Here is a 23676-nt window from a genome sequence, read left to right on the forward strand (position 1 = left end):
ACCCCCTGAAGTAAGGGTGTGGTACAGCCGAGTCTCCGGCATTAGAGATGTAGCTCCTTGGCCTGGATTGAAGTCGCCCTGTGAAGCAGCTAGACAGAGCACCCATCTCCTGAGACTTGGCCTTCAAATCCCTATAGTTTTTAAATTAATCACCAGAAAATACTCTTCATTTCCCCACAGTTGGGCAAAAGTCCCAAGTTCTAGCTCTAACTAATCCAAGGGCTCTATCTCAAAATAAAGTGTGGGGGCCCGGGGGCAGAGCTGAGATAGTGGAGACCAGGCCACCCACCCACCAGCTAACAGCACAGGCAGCCTCTCTGGGCTTCTCTCTGGGAGCCTGAGCCGGTTAGGCCAGCCCTGCCAGGGAGCCTCCACGGAAGAGGAGGAGAAGGGCGGAGATGCAGGGCTTGGAAGAGGAACCTAGAAGCCTTGGGGAGGGCGGGGCTCAGCAGGTTTCTCCAGCAGGCCAGGAGAGGAGGAAACGGGGTGGAGGAATTGTGTTCAGGTATGTGACACTGAAGGCTGGGCTTCTAAAAGGGTTGGGGCTGCCTGCCCCAGCCAGGGATGAGAAGGAGGCTCTTGTACTGGCCGTCACTCCCCTTTGATGGGATAACTGGAGGCAGTGACAGTTCAGCCTCCCTCCTTAGTGCCCCACCAGAATAAAAACTCCCTAGGAGTGCTGACTCCCCGTGTCATAGCTGTGGAGCCTGCACCCTGCACCAAGGAGGAAGGAGGTAAGCGCCCTGCTTGATGCTAAGACTTTGGGGTGGAGGGGGTTTCTCTTCAGCTCTCACCAGTGCTTGCTGCCCTGGGGTAGGAACGCTACTTCAAAGGGAGGCTCTGAGGCTGCCCCTGGCTTCATCCTCACTACCCTGGGTCCTTGGGGCTGTAGCTGTGTCCACCACCAGCCTCCAGCAGCTCCGGGTCCCAGGGAACCTCATTCCTCTGTATCTGGGGAGCTCTTTGCCCACGCTGGAAGATCTCGTGCTTGCATGGACTGAGTTATGAGGGCGGCTGCGGATGGTGATGGTGCTCACTCCATGGAGTCTTGGCTTCCTCCACGTGCTGATGAGCAGGCAGCCTCTGCCCTTGCTGCCTATAGCTAGGAATGAATTACCTGTATAGAGAGCCCATATTATACAGGCATTGGTCATCACCTGTGCTATTTCAGGGCCTCTTTCAAAAAGCTTACAAAACCATTATGCAGGATTTTGAAAGAAGTAAATGTGTGTGAGGAAGAGAGAGAGTGAGAGTTGGCTTTTTGTTGATGGTGACTGATAAAAATAGTAATGGTGAGAGCTTATTTGAAGGTTTATGATTTACAAGCACGAGTGTGAGGCAATTTACAAGCCCGTGAGTCAGGTGTCAGTATTACCTACAATACTGCTGAGGATGCTGAGGCTCAAGGAGATTAACTGAGCCAAACCAGTGCTTGCTGATCCCAGTCCATGCTTTTGACTTACATCAATGAGGTCATAGTTAGCTGAGGGTGTTCCAGATTCAGAGTGTACAGAGGTGGTGAGGAACAACCACTTGTCAAGGGGCTTTCTCCAGGCAGAACAAAGCTGACAGCCTCATTCTCCTGTTGCCATGTTCGGGAACTAATTTAGAACTTGATCTCTACTTCTCAGGCCTCAATGGCCCCTTCTTGTGGATTTGGAGAATGTTTAGAGCCCACTGTCAGCAATATGTAATCCATGTGGTCTGTGCCATTAAGAATTCAGAGACTGTGCAGCTGAACAATGCAGCTGGTCTTTAAAACACCAGAGCCAGCAATGGAAGGGAAAGCAAATACCTCAGAGAGGAAGACATTGGGTCAGTGCACTGTGGCTACCTAGAATTAAACCCAACCTCCAAATACCAGAACTCTCATCACTCCAACCTTTGTCCCCTCCCCAATGTCACCTAATACCAGCTCCTTTAGTTTCATAGTGAGCCAGCAACACTGGCGGCCTCTGCTCTTTCCTCTTTGGGACATGTGTCCCTGGTCCTCCCTCTGCTTGGAGCACGTTCCCCTGGGCTTTTCCTGTATTTGGCTCTCTCTTTTCAACCAGGTTGCAGCTCAAATGTTGCCTGTTCAAGAGGGCTTTCTAAACCACAGAATCTAAAATGGACGCACCACCACCACTACCACCCTCAATTACACTCCCTCACAGTGTTGATTATTTTCATAATGCTGATGACGATCTGAAATTCTGTCGTCTTGTTTATTGTTTACCTTCCCACTAGAACATAAGTTCCCTGAGGGTAGAGCCATTCCATGTCTTCTGCCAGCTGGACACTACTGGGTCCCCAGGGCATAGTAGATTTCCCAATTAAAACAGGCTCAGTTAATATTTGTTGAGCGAATGAATAATAGACAGGATTAGGAGATATCATGACAGCTAGTTTTTCTCCTTCTCATCCAACACCTCCACTCAATCTCCCTTGGGAAGGCAAACATCTTGGTCTAAAAACAGCAGTAATGGTCACCTGGGTTTTCAATAGCTCAAGGGGCAACTGATTTCATTGTTGGGGTAACAGGGAAAAAGGCTAAATGGCATCAAGTGGATTTAGTTCCTTGAGAAAATAGCAAGGTCTGATCAGGCTGGCTCTGCTGACCAGTCTCAATAAGCAACACTGCCTGTGACACATGCCAGCAAGCTCTTCTGGACCAAACATGATATTGATCTTAGGCACGCCTGGGGTACTTGCCATGCCAGTATAAGTGCAGGAAGCTGAGAGTGCTCCCTTCCAGCCCTGCTTCCTCAAGTCACTGATTCAAATTCCCACCAGGCTTTGCTGACATATCTTTTGCTATTTTGGGTGTCATTCATTCATAGGATAGAAAGAGGTCCATATTTGGGAGCAGGGTGTACAAAGCATCTCTATGGGCTCTACCACTCTCTGCAACTGTGGTCATGTCTCTTCTTGTCTCCTCTTCTCATATTTCTCTTCTGTAAAACGGAATGATAAGAGCTGCCCTCCATAGCCTGTGAGGTGCACGTGTGGTGCCAGCCCTTTGCAGAGTATTCGGTGTGACAGCGATATAGAAACCAGCACAACGTATCTCTTATTCACAAGCACCCAGCCCTGCAAGCAATGGGGAGCATGGAATACGCAGGGAGCTGTGTTTGTTTTGGAAAATTTCACTTGCAGAAAATCCACAGTTCCAAAAGAAATCTATCAGAGGAAGAGACTTCTCTGCAGGATTCCTTTTCCCAGGCAACAACCTCAAGAATCGGCTTACACACTTTAATTAACACCCAGCCCATTTGCTTTGCAGCGAGGAGCATTAGCATCCAGCCTACTGACGCTTCCTCTTTGGCAAGCACACAGCATTTGGCAATATTTCACACGCTGGTAGTTTTTATGGGTCCCTCCTCGCACTTATGTGTTCTTCATTGTAATGTGTGTCAAGCCTTCCTGGTATCAGCCCTGGCCCTGACCCTATTTGATTTAAGAGACATCCGATTTTGTATCTGATCCTCAGGTTGCTCGATGATTCTTTTATTAACGCATTCCTTATCTTGTTCTGTTCCCTTGTGTTGTTCTCAATTTGCAGATGCCTTTTGAAAACAATATATTTTTTGAATCAGGAGCCAAGCCAGAGTCCTGATAATTTTCTGGGGAGGAAGGGGCCGGTAAGGAAAGTTGTATCATAGAAAGAGACTTACATTCAGTGTGTGAAGACCTTGTCTTGAATCCTGGCCATACTTCTCAGTAATTCTTTTCCAACTCCGTGGGCCACAGTAATGATAATAGCAATATTGGCAGTGGACGTTTATTGAGAACTTACTAAGTGCTAAGAGGATTCCTTGGATAATCTCATCTCATGTTCCTGCTGACTCTCTCTGTGTTTTGGAAATAAGGAATATGAGACTTAGAGGGTACAAGGCCATCAGGTAGGGAGTGATGGAACCCAGATCTGAATGCACGCTGGGTGGCTTAAGAGCACATGCTCTTATCTACCAGACAGGTTGCCTTCTCGAGTCCCTGGAATCTTTCTTTCTACACAATTCAACATAACTGGGCCTGCCCTTCTCACAAGATGTCACCCAATGAGATGATGCCTGTGAAGTTTCATTGAAATGGTGGTTTTACTTTACCATTTTCCATGTGTCTTGTTTACCAAGATTTAGAAAAATGCTCTAGAGGGATTCCTTTTCTCAAAGTGCCCTTTGAAGAAAATGACAGATATTTTCATAGAGAAAGGAAAATGGTGCATCTTGCCAAAGGGAAAATGAAAATCATCAGTCCTAACCCAGAAAATCATCAGTCCTAACCCAGAAAATCATCAGTCCTAACCCAGAGCATACATTGGATACTAGGCAGAACCCAAACTGTGTTAATTCTTAAAATCTTCTGGAGAATTTGCAGATACTATCTGCTGCACTAGGGGCTAATGATAGAATAATGATAGTCAACATTTATTAACTACTCCTTCATACTCGGCACTGATAGAAGCATTTTCCTCATGTTATCTCATGTGCAAGAGGCAGTCCATCACAGTGGTGATGGGCATGGGCTCATGGTTTAGAGTGCCTGACTCTGTCAGTTGCTAGCTGTGTGACCTAGGACAAGTTTCTCAACTATTCTGTGTTTCAGATTCCCCATCTATAAATGGGAATATTACTGAACTTTCCCCCCAGTGGTGGTGTGAACATTCTATAAGTAGATACATATAAAATGCTGAAACAGTGCTTGATGTGTAAGGTACTCTGAAATGTTCACTGCTGCTGCTACTTTTCCCTGTACCCTTCTATGAGTGAGGGCCTCTCACTCCCACCCTGTAAGTGTAGAAACTGATGACAAGTCAGGTGACACAGCGAGAATCAGGATTTGATGCTCTAACTGTATCCATCTGACCCCTTCCCTCTTCTATGTCATATTTCCTCAATAAATTCTCAAGGAAACACACATTCCTCTGGGAACTCAGTTGGACAGGAGCTTATACTGCAAGATCCAACCTACTTTCTCTCCACGCATGTACCTAAGGGTCCTTATCGGCGTCTCACCTTTAGGCTGGTGAGTGAAGTGTGTTGTTGAAAATGACTTAAGTTGTGTTCTCTAGGATATCATCAAACCAGCCAGAACTTTCTCCTCTCTTCACTTTCTCTGTGCGCAGGCAACCACACTACCCTTGGGGTGGTAAGTTTCCTCATTAAAAGCAATCAATGATGCTGCTGTTCACCAAGACAGAGCGCTGACCGGACTGTTAGTGGGCTTCTTTCAGCTCTAGGAAAACATTCTCCTGCGCTGCCTTAAATCTGCCGATACAAAGTCTCTTGAGTTAGGACCAATGTTGGGATAAGTGACCAGAAATTTTCCAGAGGTCTGTCCTGGGCTGATCAGAGACAGATGCCAGCACTTGTGCTCTTTCGACCGTGGTACCCAGTTGCATATTCAACTTGCTTTACGGACTCAGACTTCCCTTGGGTGGAGACTTGCTTCTGCCAGGAGCACCAGGACCCTTGGAAAGCAAACATTCTTCAGCTGCCTGCACTGAGTGTGCCTGGCTCTGAGATCCCTCTCAAATAATGACAGTAATTAATAATTAACAACAGCCCCCTTTTATTGAGTAGGTGCTCTGTGTGAGACTATTTAAGTAGTTCATGTAATCCTAACACAGCGACAGTCTCAAGTGGGTTCCAGTACTATCCTCCCTATTTTAGAGAAGAGGAAGATGACGTTCTCGGAGCTCAGAAACTTGGCCAGGGGCACCCAGCTGAAAGTGGTACCACCAGGACATACATCCAAGCCGGTGTGACCGAACACAGGTTCTTCATGTCTGTGCTCAACTGCCCCAAACTCCTCCTGCCTGAATCACCCTCTCCGAGATGGTTTGATAAGACATTACTGACTAACCATGGAAAAACTTGTCCTGCTGGGCCACCCCATGGGACATGTGGACAAACCTGCCACCCACAGTTTGTTTTCCTTGCACCTTCCCACCCCGGCCTGGGCAGTGAGTCTGTTTGTTTTCCTTTGCCTCGTCTTATCCGGACGCAGTTGAGCTCCTTAACTAGCTGGCTTGGCTTTCCCCCCATGACACTTTAGTTACCAGAATATCGCAGAAGTAAGCACCAGGGCAGAATTCTTGTCTCTTCAAGGTACCCTCAGCCCATCCCTAACCTTTTTGAACAGTAACCCTTTTGCATTTTTCCTTCCTTCTCTTTTCAGCCTGGTTTAAGAGCCAGTGGATTTGATCACAGATCGTGAAGCATGTTTTCACTGCTGTGAGAGAATTCAGTAATTGGCATTTTAGCCTGAGGACTGGCCTATGAATTCTGTCAGACAAAGTGGTGGTCTGCATTGTGGCTGCATGTCAGGAAAGTGCTGTCATCCCTCCTAAGTGGCACTTATGCAACTGGCCTGTTACCAGGAAGGAATACAGAAAGAAGTCGGAGAAATTGAGTTAAATCTTGGACACCATGCCCTTTAATGCCTATGAGATCTTGCACAAATTACTTACTTTCCAAAGTAGCATAATTCTGCTTCCATTTCATTCAGCCTTGCATACATTTACAGATAACACTTCCGCAGTGTCCCGGGCACTCTACAGACCCCTACATGTGTACCATTTCACTTAATTCTCCAACCAACCTACTGAGGTAGTTACTGTGAGCATCATTTTCCAGCTTAGGAAACCAAGGTTGGTAAGATTGAGTACCCATTAAGTAAGCGATGAAGGGGGCCTTTGAACCCTGTTCTTTTGAGGTCAAAATCCACTCCCCAGACCAGCATAATGCACTGGCTGATCATTTGCTGTTAAATTTTTCCTTCTCTATCGCAAGATCATGCACAAGTCTTTCTCTTGTGCACAATCTGCTTTTGCAGCTCTTGCTGAGGACATTTTCCCAGACCCCGTCTCCCTGCACTGCTCCTCCTCATTTGCCAACCTTCCAATCGATGACCAGAGCAGCTTCGGCTGATGCCCTGGCCTTCGCTCATTATCCTTTCTGCTCAGTTTGATCTCCCCATCACAGAAAGACACCTCATCGATAAGTGTAAATCTTTTTTGTTTCCTAACAATTGAGAGATCTTCCGAACAAATACTTGGGCTTACCTCTGAAAATAAAACCATCTATTTTCTCTTCCTCTGCATGGCAGAAGGATCACTGGGTACCGCTGCATTTCCAGGACACTCAGAGAAAAAGCAGGGATTGGCTGTGGACAAGATGAATGGGCCAGAGTCAAGGGCTTGGAGGGGACCCATTAGGATGTACACCCGTAAGTGCAAGGGTCTCCTCCATCATGTTTGTCACTGTGCCCTGGCACCCAGGACAGCTCCAGTGTTATTCACTGGATCAGCGTGTTGGCTTCTAAGAAAAGTATGTGTCTATTGCAGCTTTGTTTTCCAGATACTTTGTTTCTGTTTTACTTGAAAGCAAATGCAGAAGGGAGAGGGTAAGTGGTTATTGGAATTCTTACATTTGGAGACCAGTTTTCTTTCATCAGCCTCTCAGTGGAGTATTTCTCTGCCCAGTTACACTTCGAGTTACTGTGGACTCCGTTTTAGGGTGAAGCTCATCATTTCTCTCCCATCTACTAATGCCACTTCTCCTGCCACGGCTCACACTGGGAGGCCGGTCACACACACTCCCCCTCTTTCAGTTACTTGGTTTGGCTGGACAGTCACCATCGGGGTCCCTGGACCCCACTTTTTGCCCACATCCTCCTCCTTTAATTCCCTTTCAGTGAAGAGTCCAGGACAATAAGATTTCCATTTCTGAGCACTCACAGTGTGCCAGGCATGGTGCTAAATCCTTCCATATACTACTCCCTTTAATCCTCACAAGATCTTCACCTCAGCCTTTGGCAGATGAGAAAGAGCCTGATCCTTGGAAAGGTGAGATGGTTTGCTACAGGTCACAGAGCTGGATGGTGGTGAACACAGGCCTCTGTGCCAGGTCTGCGGGTGGCCAGTTCCAAGCCTTTCTGCCGTGGCTGCACAGCGAATCCACCTCTTGCCTTCAGTCGACATCTGTTATGCAACCCCCTATATGAGAGGGATGCTGGTCCTTCTCTGACTTTTCTCAAGCCAGATACCCACCCCCATGACAAGTGTCATTCTCTAGAAGGGCAACTCTGATGTCACCTCCTGTAAAATGCTGAGGGTGGGGTCCTTGTCTCTATCAGGGAGCACAAAATCCCCTAAGGGGCCGTGCCTTCCTTCTTGGTTGCCATTCTGTTAGGGATGACAGAGGAGAGGCTGCTATGTGGTCTGACTTCCAGAAACCAGCCTGAGCCCTTAGAAAAAACTGCCTTTGGGTATAAGTCCTGAGGCCCTAAGGGAAGGCCATTTTCACTGCCCAGCGTGTGGAGATAAAAGTCAGTTGGGAGCTCAGAAAGGGGGCGGGAGGGGCGGGGGGCTTCCTGTGCTTCAGTTCTTCATGATGTACAACTTTCCCATCTTGTGGTCCAGCTAGGGGCAGCCTTCACTAATACTTACCAGGTATCATTATTTCAGCAGAAATTAGATTTGTTTAAAAAGCAAACTACTTTAAGTGGAAAATTAGTGTTTCTTATCACAAACAGAGTAACTGTAAAATGAAATACAGGGATTACAGAGCACAAAGTGAACTCTGGGCTGACACTGCTGTCCACTGAAAGCTCTGGCCCCAAGACCAGCTCTCGCTTTGTTCAAAAGGACAGTTAAATATTAACCAGCTCCATTTTGCAGACATAGAGTTTTAGTTTGGGAAGTTCTCGAGATGGATGGTGGTGACGATTGCATAATAATGTGAGTGTACTTGATGCCACTGAACTCTAAACTTAAAAATGGTTAAAATGGTAAATTTTATTTCATATATTTTACCACAATACAAAAAAGAATGAGGCAGCTCTTTATGTACAGTTATGAAACATCTCCAAGATATATTAAGTGAAAAAGTAAAGTGCTGAACAGCGTGATCGGAATGCTGTCATTTGTAGTTTTTTTAAAGGCTAGATACACATACACACCTATGCTTGTATGTGCAAGGATCCTTCTGGAAGACTGACAATATTTGATTCTGTAGAGGGATTTGCTTCTGGTGGCTGGGAATAGAGCGGGAGGGTCATTGCTTGCTGTTTGATTTGTGTTCCATGTGCATGTATAACTCATTTTAATTGATAATTTTTTAACTGTAGAAGAAAATAAATTGCACCAAACTCAAACTGCCTCCCTAAAGCAGTGGTTCTCAACCTTGGCTGCAGCCTAGACTCGAGCCATTTAAAGTGAGGTCCTCTGACCAGGGGCCTCAGCATCTCTCGGGAGCTTGTTAGAAATGCAAGCTCTCAAGCCCCACCCAGACCCATGGAATCCAAATCTGCATTTTATCAAGGTCCCCAAATGGTTTGCAGGACATTAAGGTGCGAGAAGCACTGTGCAGGACTAATTAAATCCATCTCTGAGGTGGGGTTTGAGCCTGGGAATTTACTAAGGCTCCTCAGACGATTCCACAAGACAATTGATGCTGCCAACCACGGACTTAATATAATAGGGAAAATTGAAGGGGTTGAAATAGGATGAATTTTATCACTGTATGACTCCATTTTATTCAATGGGGGCCCCATGTGCCTCTTAATAGTTGTTACACGTCCCACACTTGGGAGCACTGGCCCAGATGACTATCTCAGATCACATTAACGTCACACAGGAACATGCACTATTGGGATTCACCTAAGCTTGGTGGGGAAGATGTTCTCCTTTCTGGCTTCGAGTACATCGTCCCTTATATAAAATAGACTTTGCAATTCCACACCAAAACTCATGCTGACTAAGGGCTTTTTTATCCATGGATGGGCATTACGTGAGGTCATTGTAAACTTAAACTTTGGAGTTAAAAAGATATGGATTTGAATTCACCTCTCTGAGCCCTGTGTCAAATGAGGCTAATGTCTACCTCACAGAGCTGTCATGTTTAAATGAGATGGCGTAGATGATGTTTGATGCGTTATAAGTGCTTATCACTATTAGGTGATAATTATGATGTTTATACTCCTCTCCCTTCCTCTCACATCCACGTCTTGTCCTGGGCTTCTCTCACTGTCACTATTCCCTTCACATTTGCTCATTCTGCCTTGAGCGTCTCACATACAGATGACATTTCTCACATTGCAGTTGACGCCAAGGAACTTGAGTTCCACCTCCCCCGTCTCTTGACACAGAAAACACTCTGCTGCCTCTCACCAAATTATCTGACACATTTCTAAAACACAACTGAAACCTCATTACATGGATGAACAGCTTTCCATCAGCTCATTCCTCACTCTGATATTAATATAATTGTTGCCAAGACATTGCAGTTGGCCTCAGAGGCAGTCAGGAAGGCGTCATTGGTAGCAACCCGAGATGGCTGCAAGTGCAGAGAGAGCTAGTGGAAGCTACTAGGGTTTCTGCGTGGATACATGGTACTGTAGAGTGGATTCCGTGGTTCTCCTCAATTGCCGTGGCAGATACGGTTTGGGGAGAGGGAGCGGGTGTCTGAGTCAGAGAGTAAATGTCCTTCCCCCATAGCACCCTGAATCATCTTTTCAAAATGCAAATCTGAACATGTTTAAAACCCCCGCTTAAAACCCTGTGAGAGCCTCTCACTGCTTTGAGAAGGAAGACCAACATTTTTGATAGGATCTACAAAGTCTGGCTTCCAGCTGCTACTCCTAGTCATCTCTCTAACTCCCACCTGTCTGATTATTGGGTCGTCTTCCTCACTTCACTGAGTCCTTGCTTTGTGTGAGTCCTGATCCCCAGGCCATAGACCAAGTCTGATTTTGCGCAGTCTCCTAGCCCTAGGGCCTACTTTGTAGCAAAAGCTCAGTAAACGTTCATGGAAAGAATAACTGCGTGCGAGGATGTCGTACAAATTGTTCCTGTCTAATCTGCTACCCCATGATTTGCAATGTCCCTCCCAGTAACAGAAATGCTGGCAGTTGCCTATATAGGTAGTAGACTGTTTTCTACATTTAAGCTTTGGCTGACGCTGTACCCTCTGCCTAAGATTATCATCTTACTCCTCGCTCGCTTTGTCTGGGAAATCTTAGGCCAGGATTATCTCCTCCAATCAACTTTCCTTGACTCGCCAACATCCTCGGTTATTATGGCCCTCCCTTATGTCTTTATTATGCTCCATATATAACCTCCATTTCATTTAACTCCGTTCCATGTTTGTGTCTGCCTCTCCAACACCTTGAGAAAGAAGAAATGAGAAAACATAAATTGTGTGCGATACAATAGGTGATGAGTATGTGTGTGTATGTATGAATGAGTCACTGATATTTCATGGTGAATAAAGAAGTATGCCTTGTGGCCTCAGTGCTTTTGCACTTGCTGTTCCTTCCACCTGGATGCTTTTCCCACCTCTTCTCCTAGTAGTTTTACCTACCTTCAGACCTCAGTTCGGTTATATCACAGGCCACACAGAAGCCATCCCTGCCCCACCCCCAGACTCAATCTGACCCTCTGCTATATATTCTAGCTCCTTATTTTCTTTATTAATCTTATTACCAATTCCAATTATAAACTGTACTTTTATCTGATTTAAGTTTACCTCGCTGTTTATACTGGAAGCTTCATGAGGACTGGCTTTATTTCCATTTTCCCCCAGCACTTAGCAGAGTGCCTGGCACCCTGAACATGCTCCCTGGAATGAACAGTTGATCAAATGCAGGTCTTATTAGATCCCTGAGTGTGAAAAGAGAGAGTAGGCAGATGAGAATGCCCAGCTTCCCTTCCCCACTGTGGTCCTGTGAGGGTTTTCCTCAATTGCTATGAGTAGAAACTCCGCCCCATCATTCAGCATCATGGGGACATGCCGGAAAGCATTGTGGCTGCTGGTCCCCACCCTGCCCCACAGTGCTCCCCTCCCCACTTAAATCAGGCCACTGCTCTTCTGAGAGCTTGTTCTTTGGAATCTCAGACGGGTCCAGCTGCCAACTGCTGAGGCAGCAAAGAGGCATGATGGCAAACCCAGAAGGGAAGGCAGGTGGCAGGCAGGACAGCACAGTTGTGGCTTGTAAGTAGGTCTGACATCCCCAGACACATTCTGTCTAGAAGAATGAGCCTCACCGGATTTTGTGGGCTGGCAGGAGAAGATCTGCTATCTTTCCTCCTCTTCCTGGCTGTCCCACTCAAAGCAGATGATCAGTGTGATTTGACTTGAGGAATATGGGAATCTTCTAGGTGGCCCCCCTACCCTGACTCCACCACTTGTAGCTGAAGGTTTTCTTGTCATTGACATTGACAGGCCATTGACATTCCTGACATTGCCAAACCACCCCAAACCTTTTCTTCCATTTGTCCTGCCCTAGAAAGCCTTCTGGTGACTGTCCTCAGCCAGCTAGAAGGTTAGAAGTATCCAAACATCCAGGGAGAGGCTTAGAGGGCTTGTATGCGAGTGTGTTTGTCCTTGACCGGTAACAGTCCCTTGGCCGTGAGTTGGACAGTGGCTCGTTGCAACAAGGAGATTGGGCAGAGAGAGAGAAATGCCCTAGGACCAGGAGCCTGGTCCCATACCCAGCTACCGGCTCTCTCTGCCTCATTTTACCTCCTGTAAAACAAAGGGTAAGACAACATGAGTAATTTTCACATTAGGTTCTCTGGAGCTGTTGGGTTGGGTAGAGATGACCTGGAGGCACCGTGGAGGGCAAAGGAGCAGCCCTTTAACACACTCATCCCACATCCTTACCCATACATCTCTCCCACACGCTCACAAGTACATTCACACCACGGCATACACTCCTGTTCTTTCTCTCTTCTCAGAGCTGCTTTCATCTGTTTTGTGTGCCAGCATGCCGTGAAGGACACGTGGCACTGCAGGTGAAAATGAAATAGGGTCCAGTACAGTATGAAAACATTTGATAGCCACTGACCCAGATGATCTCTGAACTCTACCAGCCCCTTGAGCCTTCAGCTGCATTATTGGGATGTGTAGTTCTCTTCCAGAAGTCTACTAGAAAGTAACAAGAGTTAGTGGTTGCAGAGGATGGACTCTGGAGCCAGACTACCTGGGTTTGAATCTGGCTTCTACCACTTACTGTGTGTCTTTAGAAAAGTTATTTAACCTCTCTGTTTTCATTTCCTCACTCCAAGATGGACATAAAGGAGTACCTACTTCATAGTGTTGTTGTGAGGATTAAATGAGTTAAATAGGTAAAATGCTTAGAATAATGCTGAACATAAAATAAATATTCGTAAGTATCGGCAGTTATGATTTTATTGCTTCTCATTATTAAACCAGTGGTTCTGAACATTGAGGGGGGCCATGGATCCCTCTGTAAATTTATAAAAGCTATGGATCCTTTCCTTGGAAAACTATATACCAAAACATCTTGCGCATTCAATTCAGAAAGCAGTGGGCTCAGTGTCTTCACTGGAAACTAAGGCCCCACACATAGCTCGCGTGTTTGGGAGAAGTGTTTTGGTGATTGAATTTAGCCTGTCAAACAATGAACAATCGGGCAATTAACAGGTTCTGATAAATGATTGCTAATTAAACTTTACGACAAATAGAGCAGAGCCAACCTATTTTCCTATTAGAAAGACCCCAATATGTCTCTTGAATTGCTGCAAATCTCTCAAACAAGGTATACATTTATTTAAGCACCTTCCAAAGGGACCTAGTTTCAGGGATTGCAATTTGCTAAGAGATTGGACTGGGTATTTCCACGGCAAATAATTCCATTTACGTTACACCCAGGCCCAGTAACACTGCATGCCCTGAATAACTCATTACGCTCCGTGTGAGGCTTCTAACCCCATAAAAGGTATAAAAGCATAAAGAATATATAAAGGAGACAGAACATTCAGATTCTTTAAATTTCTTCAGCTTTTTTGCCAGCACTCTCTTCTTAGGAGACTTTAACTAGGGGGAAATAAAGAAATGAGTTGCACAACCAAATTAGGATGGGAGATTTGGGGCAAGTGGATTGAGGTGAAGGAGATAATGGATGGACTGGGATAATGAGCTCAGAGAGGCCGGCTTCCAGATGCAAACACTAGGTATAAGCAGCTTTCATTTTCCTGAAGCCAGTTTTATGAAGCTGCTGTCCCAGGGCAAAGGCATGCAGTGCCAACTCGGCCTCCAGGATCCAATACTTCTGAGATACTTATAATGATATTTCCTTGATTCTAAGTCATACACTTTTTTTTTGTCATCAATGTTTTGTTTTTGTTTTTAAAGATTGGCACCTGAGCTAACAACCATTGCCAATCTTTTCTTTTTTTTCCTTCTCCCCTCCAAAGCTCCCCAGTCCATAGTTGTATATTCTAGTTGGGAGTGCCTCTGGTTGTGCTATGTGGGACGCTGCCTCAGCATGGCCTGACAAGTGGTGCCATGTCCGTGCCCAGGATCAGAACCGGCAAAACCCTGAGCTGCTGAAGCAGAGTGAATGAACTTAACCACTCACCCACAGGGCTGGCCCCTCATCAATATTTCTTAAGCGTAATCTGCCTTATACATTATAAGCACTTTCGATGTAGTGTTTTTCCACTTCCTCTTTGGTACTCCCCAAAATTATTGAATTGGTTATCTTACCACAAAAAAAAAATTTATCTTGGTACCAAAATACAATAATTCTTGCTTAATTTACAGGATAGTGAAGTCTGAATGAGATTAAACTTGTCAGAGTATTTTTGAAACTGTAGAAACCTATATAAGCACATTATTATTATTATATTATTATTAAATTGGCTACTTGATATTTACTGAGCATATACTATGTACCGTTTTGTTCTCCATGTAGGGACTGGAGAAGTGAAAAAAAAATTAACGAAGTCCCTGCTCTCATGGAGCTTTCCTTCTCTTAGGAAGAGATCAAGAATGTACACACAAATAAGGGAGTTTTCAGGAAGTAACGAATACCATGAATAAAATAAAACAAGCTCATGGAACAGTACCTGGGGAGGACAGCTCCAGCTAAGAGAGTCAGGGAAAGCCTGTCTGAGCTGAAACCTGAGTGTCAAAAAGGAACCAGTCCCATCTTGAAGGGAAGAGGGTGTGATAGCATTTCAGACAGAGAGAAGAACAAACACAAAGGCCCTGGTACAAGCCAATCAAGGGTCAGAGGAGAGAGTGTGACCGGAGCACAGCGGACAAGGAGGAAGGTGGGCAGAAAGGGAGAAGCGAGCCAAGGCTAGATCATATGTGGCCTCTTAGGCTATGATAATGAGTTTGGGTTTTAATTTATCCAGCCCTTGCTTTTAACAAATTCAGGAACTAAAGTCCAAAGGTGAAGTGACTTGTTCAAGGTCAATGAAACATCCTACGGTTTGGGAAATTAGATCTCTTCATTTCCTGACCGTTCTGCTTCACTGAGCTGCTTGCAGACCGCAGCTTTTGTTGGTCAGGTAAGGCCTTCGAGAAGGAACCTGACACTCCTCTGTGATTTTTTCTCCAAGTTCTTTCTGATATATCATTTTCCTCCTAATTAGAGATGAATATATTCTCATCATTTAGCTGGTTTATAAACAAAAGCAAAAATAGAAGTTATTCCAAGCCATTTAAGTTAACATTGGTTATTAAAATACTGAAGTAGTCAAAATGAAAACAAGACCTGGTGGGTGGCTCTGCAAACCAGCTCATCTGAGCTGTCTGTATCACTGTTCCTGTTACCAAATCAGGTTCGGTTTGCCCTTCGCACGAAATGCCAGTCACTGAGATGAGTCTGCAGCAGAGAAAGGGTTTGTTCACAAGGCAGCCAAGGGAGGAGATGGGAGAACAAATCTCAAATCCACCTCCCTGAAAATGAGCATTAGGAACATTTATGGGATAAAGGAGGCAGAGTGGTCTGAAGTATGGGGATAGATAGTTGGAGGGAAGGAGAAGTGAGGTAATTGATAATCTGCGCAAGCATGGTCAAGCTTCCTGGCTCTTCATCGGACGCACGTTCACAATATAGTGGCATTAACATGATCTGAGGGTACAGTTTTTGGCTCTCGGATGTCAGGAGTTCATCTATTGCATACCTGCACAGGCCCAGTTGGTGGGTTGGTAGTCTCCACTGGCCTGAACCGGACAGTGGTTGATCCTTAGTTCCTGAAAGTAACTCAGGCATCTGTTACCATAGTGACCCAAGCGTCAGGGAGATGTTGTCTATGAGGAACCTAGTAGGATCTGGATAATATATTGCCTATCTACCCGTCTTTTGAAAATAAGCAGCACAGCTAACAATGAGCAGGTGGACAACTAAAGACTACAATTAATAATTGCCAAAAAAACCTTTAGTTACCAGCTATCTAATTATTAGTGGCTAACTGTCCACTGGTTTCATTCCATTGGGAACAGTACAATTACACACTGTATCTAACAGGATCCAGCTCCTGGACTCAGGACACCGATTATCTCAAGAGTTGGGTCTGCTAAAGCCATTCATAGCTCTCCATGAGGTTCCTCCACTCATTCCTTATAGAACACTGACTTGAGACTGGGATGTGTGCCATCAGGGACTGTCCCTTGGCATGCCCAATGGGAGAACCAGTGTGGTATGTGATAAGACCAAAGCTCTTGTATCATATTTGAATTTGAATAATTTCTCCAATGCCATGTTATTTATCACTATTTATTATATCAAGATAATAGTACTTAACTCAGAGGGTTGTTATCATAATTAACTGAGACAATGTAAGTATTTAGCATGCAAAAGTGTCTCCTCAAAGTATCTGGCTCCATAATGTCCCTTCCCATCCCACAGGATCTCTTAAAATCAAGGGCTCTTTGTATCCCAGATCAATCTGCCTCTTTTTGCTCCATACATAATCTGCTGGTCCAAAAATTATTTAATGAACACCTACTGAGTGCCTTGAACTGTAGCATATACACCCACCCAATTAATATTTAGGGAGTGTCTACTAAGTGCCCATGATTGTACCAAGCATTATGAAGTCTATAACAGGTACAATGGAACATAGTTTTTGTCCTGAGGAGCTGAGCACTTAAAAGGACAATTTTCAATTAGAATATTGTTTAGGACTTGATACTTCCAAATGCCAGAATTCTATGTTCTTAAAAGGAAGAGAGAGAGGATAGAGTGATGCAAACTGGAGCAACCAGAAGGCTTTGTGGAAAAGAATGGGTCAGGGGGAGGCTTGAGCTGGGCAAGATGAGGGTAAACCAAGAAGAGAGGTGGCGGCCTTCCAGGCTAGGAAACTAACAGCATTGCAGGCACGGGCAGAGTACAGAGGTAAAAGGGGAGAGGATGGTAAGGAGATGGTAACTCCTGCCCCTACCTGGACTAGATGCCTTTTGAGGAAAAGTGCTTTTTAGGGGGCACAGACAGAGGAAATTTGGGGGGACACCTGGGTTCCAAGCCTGCTTTGTCCCCATGATGAGAATGTGGTCTTGTTGCTGCCAAGTGAAGAGCCTGGGAAGACTGATCCTTTTAAATAAGTCTCATAGTTCTTACTTGTTCCAGAATGTTAATATAAGCCCCAGATATAAAAGGGCAGTGATGTGGCATAATCCTTTCCAGCCACAGTATCTGTGTGCAGGAGGCCCAGCAGATGCATATCCTATTTGGGAATTGGGCATTCAGGAAGAACTGCCAACATTTGTTGCATCTTATACTATTCACCTCTTCCATCAATGTTGTGAATTCTTGGCCAAAGAAACTGGCTCCTTTTAATGCTGAGAAAAACTTCCTAATAGTCTGGGCTGTAGTGCCTCTGATAGGGTTCCCAGAGTGTCCTCTGCTTCCTGCATGAGAGCCTTCATCACACTGTATTGTGATTGCCTGTCTATGTCTGACTCCCACAAGACCATAGGCCATTTGAGGTGAGCGGGTACCATACTTGTTTTAATTATGTCCACCCTTCAATTCCCAGAGCCTTGCACAATACCAGGCACATGATAGATATTTGATTAATATTTAATATATTGAATTAAATTAAGATTAGCTTTTCTAGAGCAGAGGGTGGTAGGTGGCATATAAGAAAGTTAGGGTCAGAACTTGGAGGCCAGTAAGCTTGACAGGAGTTTAGATTTGATGAGAAGGCAAAGGAGGGTTGGCCAGCAGACTAAGAGAATAGTAAGCATTAAACTGTACTGCCTGCTCCCTTCTCAGCAGAGCAGATGGGGATGAATGGAGCAAAATTAGCAAAATCATTAGCATGATGATAACCAGAACCTCCTCATGCTGGGAGCTGGGAGGTAACCAGGGGTCTTCTCTGCTCCCAGCCTCCCTGCCTTTCAGATCACTGTTGCTTCCTTCCTGAGGACAGTAAGTGATGCTAGCCCCAGAGTTCTCTGTGAGAGGGAGGGAGGAAGCGAGAAAAAGAAAAAGTAAGCTGTGTCAGCTGATTCTGTGTCAGCTTTGGAAACAGATGAGTAGCCTCACTTAGGGACACCGAGATTTGGAGCCTGAGTATGGGCTTTGAAATCAGATCTTCTTCCCTGGTTTAAATCCATAGTCTTCTACTTCCTAATTCAGTGGCCAATGGCAAGTGAACATTCGAAGGGTAGAGGTAGTTATTACCTGATATGATGATTGTCATTATTGCACTAGAGGGAACTCCACTGGCATGCATCCAAGGCAAAAGAACAGAAAGACAGTATCTCCCAGAGAGACCCAGCCTGGGACCAGAGAGCCCAATAAGGGTCATTTTTTAGTACGTGTCTTTTCTGTCTCCGCTTTTAGTTCTGTATTGTTTTGTTAAAAGATAAATCACAGAGAACTGAACCAGAAATGATTTCAACTCACTCTGTCAATGCGTTGGGCAGGATAATTAACTCTAAGTGCACAACAGACAAACCTTGAACTCTCAGTGACTTAACGGGTAATAGTTTACTTCTCCCTCATGTCACAGTCCAGTACGGGTTGCAAGACCATCATACAACCTGTAGCAAAGTCATCCTCAAAGGTCTCCAAGGTCGCTGAGGTAGCAGATGAGAAATTGAGGAGATACACCAGCTCTCGGCTGCCTCAGCCTCGTAGTGGCACATGCTACTGCCGCTCATGTTCCATTGGCCAGTGCTAGTTACAAGGGCCCAACCTAAATGGAAGGAAGACTGGGAAATATCAGCAGCATATGGATATTTGGTACTGTCTGCCACAGCCACTTTCTTGCTGTGTGACCTTGGCGAAATCACTTAACCTCTTTGAACCTCAGTTTCCCTGGCTCTGAAATTGACCTAATAGTTCCTACTGCATGGAGCTTTGTAAGAATTACATGGCATCATGCAGGTAAAGAATTGAGCACATTACTTTGCAGGTAGACTCTTCAGTGTCAATGTTCTTTTGTAGATTGATTAATAACCGGGAAGTCTTCTTTGGCTTCAAGGTAACAGAAACAGGTTCTAACTACCATCAGAAAATATGGAATTTATTGGAAGTATTTGGGGTAAATTTTAGAATATGAGTGAAGGCTGAAGAACCAGAACATAAAAGATAAGTAACCGGGGCTTCATGGCAGGAAGTAGAGGAAACTATTTGGCTTGGTGCCATCCCCTTAGCAAACCAAGGGCTGGGTATTTTGATAGTCCCCCCCCGCCCCGCCTCAAGGCCCCATGCAGGAAAGAAGTGTTTCTTTAAAAGGAAATCTGGTTGCTGTTGCTAGAAAAGAGAGAGTGGAGCCTCAGTAGCCACAAATAAAAAGTATCCATTCACTGTATCAGTTAAGAATAAGTCATACAAATAAAACAAGACCCAATTAGAGTGGCTGAAACAAGAAGTGCAGATGGAAGCTGTCCACAGCTGATGCAGTGATGCCCTCAGGGATGCATGCTTTCCAAACTTCCTCTCTGCCTCCTTGGCACGTTGGCTCCTCATCCCCATACCTTATAGTCACAATGTGGCCACTCCATGTCTAGTGGGAGGATGGAGAGTGGTATCAGCAAACCTCCTTCCATCTCATCGGACAAAACTGTAGCACACGGCTAATCCTGGCTGCCATGAAACCTGGGGAATTCTTTCACTTTTTTAAATGACTTTTGATAGATTTAAGCAAAAGAGAAGTTGAGCATGGAAGTATGGATGTGCTAATCTATGAGATCTTCTAAATGTCCACAGTTTAACATTAATGTGAATAAATCAACATCCTAGTACCGGAGGGAAGTAGGAGGAAACACTAACTATCCTAAAACTAAAGAATTCCTTCCACTGGCTCTTCCCTCCAACATCCTCATAAAAAATGGAAAAATGTGAAAATTTCTCCCAGGGGTCTACAGATCCCCTTCCTGGCCCGAGAGGACCTGAGTAGCATTGGATATGGAGAGCGAACTGGTTGGTAGATGTCTTCCCAAAGACTGTTTCTGGATGGATTAGTGATTAAAAGTTCCTTCTCTAGTGAAATGTCTCTAAAGTTCCAGCACAATCCACTTCAATGGTCACAAATCAACAAGAAAGGTAGGAAGAGAATATTTTTTAAATGTTAACATACCTTGCTAGCGCCTGACCCATTCTCAGATCTCAAGAAATGGAAGCTATTTTCCAAGTTCCCTCAGAACCTACCTTTCCCAGCTTTTGATGTTAAAAATCTGAAATCTAAATCTAAAAACTAGGTACTGACACAGTTCCAGAAAACAGCTACCCCTTGGGCAGGATTCCGCAGGTAATCGTAGTAAAAGCAGTAAAAGAAAGGGGCAGAAGGACATGCTAATTGTCCATGGAGAGTTATAAGTCCTTGGGTAAATAAAATCGTCCCATTTCTTCCTTAACCTTCTCCCTACTCCGCCTCTCACCCCAGACACATTTTTTTTCAATCCAATGAAATGAGGTAGGCTTGAGACAGAAGCCTAGCCAAAAACACTTATGCTTTTTAATATTTTATGAAAGAGCTCAGTTTATCTCCATTTAATAGCCAGATTTTATTTAATGTCAGCAATGTGCTACATGCTATGGTTGGGGTTTTATATACACTATAATAACAATATTAGTTAATGTTTAGCAAGTACTTATTGAGTCCTAGGCTCCCTGCTCTAGTGCTCTACATAAATGATCTTCTTTACTCAGCAAACATACTCCGCCATGTAAAAGGTGTATTACTTGACTTGTTTTACAGATGAGGAAATTGAAGACCCAGCCAAGGTATGAAATATGGCAAATATCATAGCTTCAAGTGGTAGAGCTCTGAGTCAGACTTGCTTCCTTAATCACTAGGCTATGGTGCTGTTGACTTTTCTCAGCAGCCCTATGGGCCACAGGTTGTCTCACCTTACACCTGAGGAACCTAGGACTCAAGGGGGTTGGTGACTTACCCAAGGCCAACAGCAAAGCTATTAAATGGCAGAGCTGGGATTGAACCTAGGCCCATCTGAATCTTAAATGCAAAGATGTGCTATCCCACAAGGTTTTTTCCCAATGGCTGAACATATCTAGTGCATTAATTCCCTATTCACAACTCTGCCACCAAGATTTACTTATCCAATATAGTGTAGTAGTCAAGAACACAGACTCTGGAACCAAACTAGCTCTCTGACATTAGGTGGGTTTCTTAACCTCTCTAAGCCTCAGTTTACTTATCTGCAAAATGGAACTAACGGTATACCTAATTTATAAGTTTGTTGTAAGCACTTGGTATAAACCCAGTCTAGAGTTTCTGTTCAATAACTATTATTGTTTTTCTTCCAGCTTGTTTGAATTTCATCCATTTTATAACTCGTATTTATCATGTGCCATCAGATGACTTTGACTCCTGGCAACCCTATGAATGAGTGACGTCCACAGTGTCCTGTCCTCAGCAGCCCTACTTGGCTTCTGTAGACTCATGCCTGTGGCTTCCTTTACGGAGTCAGTCCATCTCATATTTGGTCATCTTCTGCCATCTCCTTTTCCCAGCATTATCTTCTTTTCCAAAGAATTCTGCCTTCTCATGATGTGCCCAAAGTAGCACAGCCTCGGTTTTATCATCTTTGCCTCCAAGGACAGTTCAGGCTTAATTTGCTCTAGGACCCACTTGTTCATCTCTCTGGCAGTCCAGGGAATCCACAGAGCTCTCCTCCAACACTGTATTTCAAACGAATCAATTATATTCCTGCCAGCCTTCTTCACTGTCCAGCTTTTGCACTTGTACATAGGAATTGGGAATTCGAGGGTGTGGATAATCTTGGCCTTGGTCTCTAATGACACTTCCTTACACTTGATGATCTTTCCTAATTCTTTCATTGCTGCCCTTCCAAGTCTGAGTCTTCTCTTGGTTTCTTGGCTGCAGTGTCCATTTAAATTGATGACTGAACCACGGTAAACAAAACCTTTAACAATTTCAATATCTTCATCATCTATGTCAAAGTTGTGTAGTTCTTCTGTAGTCATGATTTTCGTTCTCTTGATGTTCAAGTGCAGTCCTGCTTTGGAATCTTCTTTCACTTTCATCAGAAGTTGTTTCAAGTCATTGCTGCTTTCTGCCAGGAAGATAGTGTCATCTGCATGTCTTAGATTGTTGATATTTCTTCCACCAATTTTCACTCCTTCATTTGAGTCTAGCCCAGTTTTTCATATGATACATCCACGTACGGATTAAACAGATAGGGAGATAAAATGAATGCTTGTCTGACACATTTGCCTACAGGAAACCATTCTGTCTTTCCATATTCTGTCCTGATTGTGGCTTCTTGCCCACAATACTGGTTACGCGTTACAGTACAGGTTACTCACTGTATAGCCTTAAGAATCTTCTCCTCTCTCCGGGCCTTAGTTTCCCCATTTGTGAAACAGGAGGTTGTCTCGATATCCTTTGAGTCCCCTTCTAGCTGTCATTCCACTCTTCTCACATATCACAGTCAGGTGCCAAGTGAAGCTACGTGGTGTTGCTTGGCACCTATGGGAATCATAAGGTCTCTGTGAAAATAAACACATGGTTAATGTTAGCAACCAAAGTGCCAGCAGCCCCTAAGTTCTTATGATTGTAATAACTATCATTTGCAGAGTGCTTGCCATGTGCCAACCACTTTTTAGAACATTATATATACATTACCGTATGTAGTTCAAGAATCTGCTCATCCCTTTCCTTTTCTCTTGATGATGTTGGCAAAATATTTTACCTAAAAATATATCTTGTAAGTAGGGCAGACAGGTTGGACAAGGTATCACGTTAGCTAAAACACATATCGCAGCTAATGTGAGTGATACACGCACACACATATTGAGAGAGAGAGAAAGAAGCTAACGTAATTACCAGGTCAGGACTGCCTACCCATCCTGCATCTGTCTAGACTGTGAAGACCCAGAACAGGAAGAGCTAACATGTACATATAGAACGACAATGAAATTCCAGGCACAGCTATGAGCACTTAGGACTGCCTCAGCTGCTCCTCATAGTTGCCCCATCATGTTGGTACCATCACTATCGATTTTATAGATAAATATATGAGGCTCAAAGAGATTAAGTAGTTTGCTCTGCTAGGAAGCGGGAACCCTGCCCAGCAGTCTAACTCCAGAGGCTTTATCCTATTAACCACTACTCTTAGAACTTTCTGTACCTTCTGAGCTTAAGCCCCGTTTAAAAAGCAGGAAACCACGCCCAGCTTCCTGAATAGTAACAAAGCCCTGGGATCTTTCCTGGTCCTGAAAAACAGCACAGAGGTGGTGTCCTCAGCAGGAAGCTGAGGTCCTCGGCCCTCGAGGCTCTGGTGATAGAAGCTGCCAGGTGAGGCCGCCCCGTGGATATTCTGACCTCCCGTATGTCACCAGGGAGACACTAACTCAGGGATGACCTCCAGATCTGGAGAGACAGCCCCCTACAGCCTGCTCCAGGCCTCGCTGACCTAGGGTCAGAGTAGAGCT

The 23676-nt window shown here is 44.7% G+C and overlaps 1 protein-coding gene across 6 annotated transcripts in view; it reads left to right on the forward strand.

Annotated features, from left to right (window-relative positions):
- The first annotated feature begins 495 nt into the window (after positions 1–495).
- ATP10B (ATPase phospholipid transporting 10B (putative)) overlaps positions 496–23676 on the forward strand; it is a 285082-nt gene continuing 261901 nt past the window's right edge. For all 6 annotated transcript variants that reach the window (XM_046667349.1, XM_046667350.1, XM_046667353.1 and 3 more), the window contains exon 1: positions 496–734. The gene's annotated coding sequence lies outside the window, so the exon portion shown is untranslated. The remainder of the gene's footprint in view (positions 735–23676) is intronic.

Source organism: Equus quagga, chromosome 7 (genome assembly GCF_021613505.1).
Source record: "Equus quagga isolate Etosha38 chromosome 7, UCLA_HA_Equagga_1.0, whole genome shotgun sequence".
NCBI lineage: Eukaryota > Metazoa > Chordata > Mammalia > Perissodactyla > Equidae > Equus > Equus quagga.